At 42.2% G+C, this 7859-nt stretch overlaps 1 pseudogene; it reads left to right on the forward strand.

Annotated features, from left to right (window-relative positions):
* The first annotated feature begins 6120 nt into the window (after nucleotides 1-6120).
* LOC149250342 (protein IN CHLOROPLAST ATPASE BIOGENESIS, chloroplastic pseudogene) lies at nucleotides 6121-7191 on the forward strand (annotated as a pseudogene).
* Nucleotides 7192-7859: the final 668 nt, after the last annotated feature.

Below are 7859 nucleotides of genomic sequence, written 5' to 3' on the forward strand. Positions count from 1 at the left end.
TTCACTCAACAATAAAATGATTAAATGAACCTGTTGCAAAACAATATGAAACTTGATGAGCCCCAAAAATGGACAATTATTTGGGCTCATTCAACCTCCTAATTTGACTTAATCCACCATTCTCATTAGTTTATTGCATGTTTTTGATTATATTTATGTTAATAGAGTGAATTTGGTTAGTCATTATGCCAACAAGTCTAATGGGTGCTTTGTGTAGCCTTTTTGGTCAACTTGGAGACAAAATTGAAGGTCTTAATGAGCACTTGGCAGCCAAATTCGTGGGAGAACAAGCTAGAGGATTTGTAGGAAGGTGTCCCCCTCATTTATGGGCCCTTACCTCGAATTCTCCACCATCAGCTCGGAGTTCAAAGGCCACCAAATCAATGAGCACAAGGGCAGCCAAGCAAGTCAAGTAGGACTGCTGTTAACTACAAGTCTTGGGCAGCCAAGTCCCTAAATTTTAGGAGGACTGTTGGGTCCTCAAATTGTATAAATAAGAAGGCTTAGGGCCTCATTTTGGGTTGGCTAGTGGTTATTCATTTTGTAGCTGGTAGTTAGTCATTTCATAGTCTTGTTATAGTCATTTTGTAATTCGATTTGTAGGCCATGGATTAGCTTTGCTTTCAGCTCATGTTCAAGTTCTTCTTGTGGACAATTTTTATGTAACTCTTCATTCTTGTTTAATAAATATGAATCCAGCTTTGCACCAGCTCTAAATCTCTCTTGGGAGGCTGTAGCTCTTGGGGTTGGGCCCATCTCAAGCGCCCAGTACCTCCCTTGTTTATCTTTATGTGTTTTGCTGCATTTTGAGAATAAAATCTGCTATTTTGTTTTGTTATCTAGTTTGTTTTTTGACGAGTAAAATAGCTTTTCATGCTTAGATTTAGTTGATAGGTTGTTCACAGAGAAAGCTTCAAGAAAAGGGCCAACAAACATCTGTGGTTTCACCTCTCCCTCAGTGGGATCAAGAGTTGTGACTAGGATGACTTTGCTGCCCACAAAAACACTGATTTTGCTTTGCCATGCAATCACTAGTGTTTGATTTTCATGTGTAGAAGTTGGTTACAAGTTCAAACTTTCATTTGCTTATTTGCATGAGTTAAAATACATGGTTTCATTGCAGGTCACACTTCTGCTCATTCTCTTTACTAACAGCTAGCAAATTAGGTCAACGTAATTAGGTCTTTGAATTCATAAGTCTTTGTTGGTTCAGATTGGAAAACGACTTGCAGAGCACCTGTACCACTCCTTCATCTACTTATTCTCCATCAGCACCATCCACTCCACCCTCTACTTAGAACCCTTGCTTCACGTTTGCCATTCGCTCCCAAAACCCTAATTTTTGTGCAACATTGCTTCACTCTCCCTTGAACAAATTGAACCATCCTCGCCATTCCTTAGCTCCATCCATCAGTTCCTGGGCCACTTCAGACCCCTATCCCACCTCCATATCCACTTATGCATCTTCCCTCACTCACCCATGCTCCAAAATCCCATTTCAGAACATCCTGTAGAAATCTCTGAACATCCTGTAGGATCCCCTGCAGACATCCTGTAGAAGCCTGCAAACTCGGTTGCCGAGCACCTGAACGTTGTGGACTTCTGTGGAATGATGTTTTGGATCCCCTGGAACCTTTCCTAGCCCTCCTGACCTTTCCCAAGCTTTCTTTCCCTTCAAACTACCCCTGCACAGTCAAACCCTAATAAGAAACAAAATCATAATAACTCCAACCACTTAAGCAAAAATACAAAAACAATGTTCTTTTCAGTAGAAGTAGTTTAAATTCATGCATCTCATATCACTAGAAGTAATGGCATCATTTCTAGAAGTTTGCACTCCCACCATTGCATCATAGAGATTAGACTAGTCAGATTAGGGTTTACTAGGGTTTCCATGTTTTGTTGGCTTTCAGTTCATTCTTGCAAAGTAGGTTAATTTCCTTTCAGATAGTCTTCGTTCATCATTTAGAAAGCTTCTTCTGAGAACATATAGAAGTTGGCTTGAGCCCTAGCGGACTTGTGCCAGCTGACCAAGTGACAGCTGCGACAAGAGCTAGTACTTGTGCATACAGCACTGTCGCTTCCAAGTTTGTTACGAACTACCGGGTTGATAAAATTAGAGATAGGAAGCTCCAGGAGTTGTAGCATTATTGCTACAATACTGGGGCCCACCATCTTTTTGGCACCGTTGCCGGGGAAGCGTCAGAGTATTGGTGATTGTCGTTTTTCTTCTATTTTCCACTACAATCTTTTGCTAAGTAGTTTATTTTATTTCCATTCTGCAAAAGTAGCATAGACATTTCCTGCTTTCATAGATTAGCATTTCCTGCTTTCATAGATTAGCATTTCAATTCTGCCATTTCATTTCTGCAAGCGTAGATCAGTGTTTCAATTCTGCAAGCGTAGACTAGCATTTCCATTCCTGCAATTTCATTTGAGCAAAATATATTAGTCCTTTCCTACTTTCATTTCAATTCCACATTTTCATTTTAGCAAGATAGTTAGTTGCAGTTCAATCTATTTCAGTTTTGCAGGTAGAAGTAGAAAAAAGCAAAAATCAACCAAAAAGATTTCATTTCATGCCTTGTAGGAGTAGAGATAAATTAGAAAAATGATTGCACAACACCCCCCTTTGCTTCACACAGCCAACGTTCTCTCTTCTTCGATGGCTGTGACTAAGAAGAACCCCTGGGTGGACATCAAGACATATCTGAAGAACCTCCAGGGGAGAAGAAGAAGAAAACATTCCTCTAAGCGAATGGCTACAAGCAGAAATGTTGGGAGCAACATCTTGTCCAAAGATGAATTTGAAAATCAGATCAAAGATTTCAAGAGTGATCTGAGGCAGTTTCTTGCCATGCAACTGGATACCTTGCGGATCCAACAGAAGCAAGAGGAAGCCAAGAGGGCTTTGGTCACTTTTTGTCCTAGGTGAACTAGAAAGCATCCTAGGAACGAATGTCCAATGCACTCCCTAGAAGTGTGTTTCATCTGTGAAGAATACCATCCTACAGATCAGTGCCCTTCCTTACCCAGAATTAAAGCCGCATATCAAAGAGCCAAAGGAGCCACTGAATCACTCTATTACATGAACCAAAGTTGGCCGCATGGACCTAGATCTTACCAGCAGGAACTGCAAGGGACACCCAAGACCTATTATGACCCCTATCAAGCCACTTTCATGCCTTCTTGGGGTCCCCCTGCTCATCCTTCCTGGTTCACACCTCCTCCTTGTTCCTTCACAGATCCATATTATGCCCAACCAGCTGCTCATTCGTTTCGCTCTTATGCTCAGCCACAGCCTCAGTGGAATGCACCTTATCAGGAGTGGAGGCCCCAGTACAACTCTCATCCCACTCATTTTCCTCCACCACCTGCTCATCCACAACCATCGCCTCCTCCTCCACCAAGGTAACCCCAAATGCCTACCCAACCACAATGCCATCCATCTCCATCTCAATTTAACACCTCCACTCAACTACCCATACCATTTCCAAAACCACACAATGAAGCAGCTTAACCCCATTGCAAATCCGAGGCACAACATATCCAAACAACTCCTCTTGAGCCCAATGATCTTCACCAAAGCTCAGGAAGAGTGTTGCAAAGCAGAGATTATATTGACAACATTGAAGGACCAAAAGCAAAAGAAGATTCCAAAGAGGAGATCAAAGAACCATGGGCTGCACTTGATGAAGAGAAGAGATCAGAATCAGAGATCGAGAGAGTTCCCTCGTGGTTATCATCAAATCTTCCATGTATTCAAGAGAAAGATCAGCAAAAAGAGGAAGATGAGAAAGTCATGATAGAAGGTGACATGAAGAATGATCCAAATCAGCAAAAGGACCAAGGATATCAAAGCTATATTGAGACATGGTTCCAGACAGTCACTAAGTTGCATCAGTACTCTCTTTCTCAGCTATGTTTGATCCCTTCAAGGTCAGATCAGTTGGTCTCTGAGATCTGGATACCTATCCAAGCATGCATTTCGAGCCTCCACATCATTTTGTCTCTAATCTTGATGTGCACATGGCTCCATTGGAAGTATTCTTATACTTGAAAATGATTTTTTTTTTCAAGTAGGGTAGGGTAGAAAAAAAAAAGAAAAAAAAAATGAAAATAAGAGAAAAATAAAAATCTAAGGTGAAAACCTCCTTGGAGGCGCCTTAGATTGGCTCATTGATTGAAAACCTCCATGAGGCGGTCAATGGGTTGGAAAAAAAGAGAAAAGAGAATAAGATCTTTGGGTGAAAACCTCCCTTGGAGGCGCCCAAGGCAGGCAATTAGGGTGAAAACCTCCATGAGGCGCCCTAGTTGTTTTTCAAAAAAAAAAAAGAGAAAAAGAAAAAGAAAAATAAAGCTAATCTCCATTGAATAATTTCATGTTGCAGCAATGACATTGCAGGTTGCAAGAAGGATGTTTCATGACAGGAGGAGCACTCAAATCAAGGTTAAAGGAATTTTTCTTGTGCCTTCTACAGGAAGCTCTGTATTTCTACAGGAAACATCCTGTAGAACCTTTGGACGAACCAAATTCAAGTTTAAAATGGAATCTGATGGTGGGAATCTGTTGATTAGGCCTACAAGCACTTGTGTGTCCATCCCTTGCCTTTCTCCATCATTTTTTCCACCTCATTGTGCTTCTCATTGTGCTTCTACAGGAACTTCCTGTAGAAATTGTGGGAAACTAGGCATGCATTTCAAAAAGTGGTTTGGCGAACATGGTAGCTTCCTCAAGGGTTCAGAAGTCCTCATGCAATCTTCCAACTCCTCCTCCATCATCTCCATACCTGCATCACAGCCCAAGCTCAGTTTTCCTTTCCATGCAAACACATGCAAAGTGCCTTGAAGCAAAAATCCATAGAGCAAAATTTGTTTTTGCCATAACTTGAGAACCATGCATCCATTTGACAAACCGCTTTATGGGGAATTGTACAAGGTTGATGGCAACATGCCTGAGCAGTTCCATGCAATTCCGGTGCACGGTTTCCAAGAAATCAGCCTCCATCACCATCAGCCATTTTTGCATTTTCTCCATATCCGTGCATCCGTTTCAAAACCTGTTTCATGTGGATATGCATGTGGGTGATGGTAAGCTACCCAAGCAGTTTCAGCTGATTCCGATGCACGGTTTCCGAGAAATCGAGCTCTGAAATCTTCAGCCATTTTCCATTTTTCTCGAAATCCGTGCATCCATTGATCACGATTTTGCTATGGGAGATGCATAATGATGATAGGAACATGCTCACCGAGTTATAGATCAATCCGATTTACCGTTTGAGAGCAATGGCGAAAACAAGTTCTGGTTTTGTGACCATGCAGCAGCAGCAGCAGCTTGAAGGTGCAGATCTGAACGTGGAAACAATTGCATGCAGCTCAGATCCGGCCAGAGGACACCTGCACAAGGAAAAGCAATCAAAAACCATCAGCCAAGCCCTCATGCAATCAAAGGATCCAAGCATGCAGCAGCAGAACATGAGCATGCAGCAGCAAAAAGCTTCACAAGCAGCCGTTTGATTTCAGGTACGTGACTAAACCTTGTTCATCTATTGCATGAATCTAGTCTAAGCATTGCATGAACGAATGGAATGGTGAAATTAAGCCATGAATGTAGCAAGACACCCAGTTCTCTAGCGCTCAAGGAAAAATCACGCAGCATACGTGTATGGTCATTCATGAAAAATTTGAAAAACACAGTTAGTGGTAGATCTGTTGAACTCCAGTGCACAGGACATCAGCTGATTGACAGATAGATGAAGACATGCAGTTCATAACATCACTGCAGTTCTAAAAAGCCAGCGCACACGTTTTGCCACCTCACTCCACCAAAAATCACGCAGAATTAATGAGCGCTCAGCTGAAAGTCATGAACTGTTAGTCAACTTGCACTTGCATCATGTTAAACTGAAGTATACATCCTCTGCGTCCACAATCGGCTTAACCTATCGTCCTCCGCTGAGTTTCCTACCTGTTCTCGAATTTCACTCGTGCATCGGGCTCACTCAAAGGCAGAATCACACTCTACAGGAAACGGGTGGGGTCTTCTACAGGAAAGTGCAGCAGAGACTTCCAGAGCAGAGAAGCCTAAGGTTCTTCATCAAGTTTGGAGCTTGAAGAAAGATGGACAATTATCATATGGCCAAGGGTGAAAAACTTGTCCCTCCTTATGCTAGACGGGGTATAATTCCTCTTGCAATACCACTGTCAGAAGACCAATCAGGTGCTTTCACAGCTCTTCTAAGATGGCCAACCAGTCCAGAAGGCATGGAGATGCCCGTTGTACGAGTTCAGAAGTATGGTGTGTCACGTTTAGCTAAGACTGTAAGCCACTGATTTCAAATTGAAAATGAAGCTCTTGAAGTCTTGCATGTGGATCAATATATTCATAGGATTCCGGTATAAGAAGATTGGAATGGCTATGAGGACGCAACAAATAGCCTCTATGCTGCTTCAGGAGATGCTGGCAAGAAATTGTATAAACAAGGGGATGTAGCTGAATCTAAAATTGGAAATCTTGATGTTTATTTGATAAAGAAGGTTGCATTGTTTCCAGATGTATTTGAGCGTATTGCATTGGGTCATTTGGAAAGAGGCGACCAGGTTTCTGCATTGGTGACAGGAGAGCTTTACGTGAATAGGAAGCACTTTCCTGGATTTGGTCGGCCATTTGTGTTTAATGCAGAGTTTTTTTTCTGAAAATTGGTCGTAAGCTTGAAGCTAAGGATGCTGCCAAAGTAGCATTAAAATTACCGTGGTGGACAATAGGCTGCAGATATGAGGAAGTTGCTAAAATTGCAGGCTGGGGAGACGAACAAATTGAATACATGAGAGAAAGAGTTACAGATGAGGGAAGGCGTGAGGATATTCAAAAGGGGAAGGCACCTGCTCAGGTGGCTCTTGACCAGGCTGCATTTTTGATGGATTTAGCTTTTCTTGATGGATCCTGGCATGACATCCAGGATCAACTTGCAGCTTACTACAAGGAAGCTGGGTTAGATACAATAGCTCGCTTTATACTTTATGATTGCTAAAATTAAGTGCAAATCCACACACATTGTTCTCAAGGAAACAGAAAGGTCCTGATTTGGGATCAATCTTTGTATCATAAAATTAGAGCGCACGTCTGAATCAGTGTTCCGCCAATTGAAATTGAAGTGTAGTAGCTAGAGCCAAGTAAGGATACAGAAAACTGGTCAGAAAAAAAACAAGTAGGGACACACCCAAGACAGCCACAACACAGTTCAAGGAGAAGGCACCCCCAGCCAAGCAAGCAAAATCAGAGAAAATTGTTTCTACAGGAAGACAGAGGACTATTTCTACAGGAAGCCAGCGAACTGTTTCTACAGGAAGTTTGAAAAGAGGGGAGCCAAAGGAGAAATCGGTCGCGATTTTAGCCAAGGAGGCCACCAGGGCCATCAAAGATGAGGAGAGAGATTGGTTGCTCAGAGGATGAGCAACACTTTCAGTAGGGGGGTGATGATGAGCCCCAAAAATGGACAATTATTTGGGCTCATTCAACCTCCTAATTTGACTTAATCCACCATTCTCATTAGTTTATTGCATGTTTTTTATTATATTTATGTTAATAGAGTGAATTTGGTTAGTCATTATGCCAACAAGTCTAATGGGTGCTTTGTGTAGCCTTTTTGGTCAACTTGGAGACAAAATTGAAGGTCTTAATGAGCACTTGGCAGCCAAATTCGTGGGAGAACAAGCTAGAGGATTTGTAGGAAGGTGTCCCCCTCATTTATGGGCCCTTACCTCGAATTCTCCACCATCAGCTCGGAGTTCAAAGGCCACCAAATCAATGAGCACAAGGGCAGCCAAGCAAGTCAAGTAGGACTGCTGTTAACTACAAG

The sequence above is a fragment of the Pinus tabuliformis genome, chromosome 7 (genome assembly GCF_031772625.1).
Source record: "Pinus tabuliformis cultivar Carrire ecotype Pingquan chromosome 7, CPIR1, whole genome shotgun sequence".
NCBI lineage: Eukaryota > Viridiplantae > Streptophyta > Pinopsida > Pinales > Pinaceae > Pinus > Pinus tabuliformis.